The sequence below is a fragment of the Ischnura elegans genome, chromosome 11 (genome assembly GCF_921293095.1).
Source record: "Ischnura elegans chromosome 11, ioIscEleg1.1, whole genome shotgun sequence".
Taxonomy (NCBI): Eukaryota; Metazoa; Arthropoda; class Insecta; order Odonata; family Coenagrionidae; genus Ischnura; species Ischnura elegans.
In genome coordinates, this window is record NC_060256.1 from 76,286,527 (window position 1) to 76,287,375 (window position 849).

General features: G+C 44.3%; 1 non-coding gene across 1 annotated transcript; it reads left to right on the forward strand.

The window, feature by feature from the left end:
- Nucleotides 1–546: 546 nt before the first annotated feature.
- Trnaa-agc lies at nt 547–619 on the forward strand. Its single transcript has one exon. It is a non-coding gene; the product is annotated as a tRNA-Ala (tRNA).
- The last annotated feature ends 230 nt before the right edge of the window (nt 620–849 follow it).

Sequence of the window (849 nt, forward strand, 5' to 3'; positions counted from 1 at the left end):
CCGCTCCATCTAGTGGTTTGTGGGGGCGTAATGAATGCAGGACTCGGAGTGAAAGGGCTTGGGTCTGCAGCATTGGGCGGTGTTTGGGGTTCGTTCAAAAAGACACTTCAGAGACACCGCATGTTCCCTCTTCTTTGTCTCTTCTCTTGATGCCCACATCTCGTTTCGCATTTGGATCAAAGTGAATGTCTGTCAATAAAGGAGTAGCATAATCACGACTGCGCGTTAAAAAATATAATTTTCCGAAGTGTTATTTCTTGCAATCATAGATCAGGCAGTAAGAAATCCGCCTTGGGGCCCAGAGGCTGTTAGATTTTAAAATGTTATTTGAATTAAAAACCAGCTAGTATGACCTTTGATATTAAGCCCTTCGGCGTTGACTAGTTTCTTGCAACTTTTTGATGAGTAATTTCTGGCTAGTTCCTGATAATTTTTTCCATAAAAAAATATTCGACTTATCCGGGATTCGAACCCGGATCTCCCCATTGCCGGTCAGGTTAATCTGTTAACCTGTTAATCATTCCGAAGTTCGCTCTGAGAAAAAATGACTTGGTGGTGGAACTGGTTAACACACCTGACCAGCAATCGGGATATCCGGGTTCGAATCCCGGCCAAGTAAAATACTTTTTCATGGCAAACTTCATCCGTTGGTGTATTTATCCTTGCGCCCGCGCGCGTGACTACGTACGAAGTCACTTGTTCCTGCAGTACTTTGAATAAATTCGGCGAGGGGGCGACTGAATCCCTAAAAGTTCGTTCAAAAAGATACTTTTAAGGCCGTTTTACACGGGGCGCGTACTTGCACAATCTGACGAGTGTACGAAGGCGCAGTCAAAAATACGTCGTGTA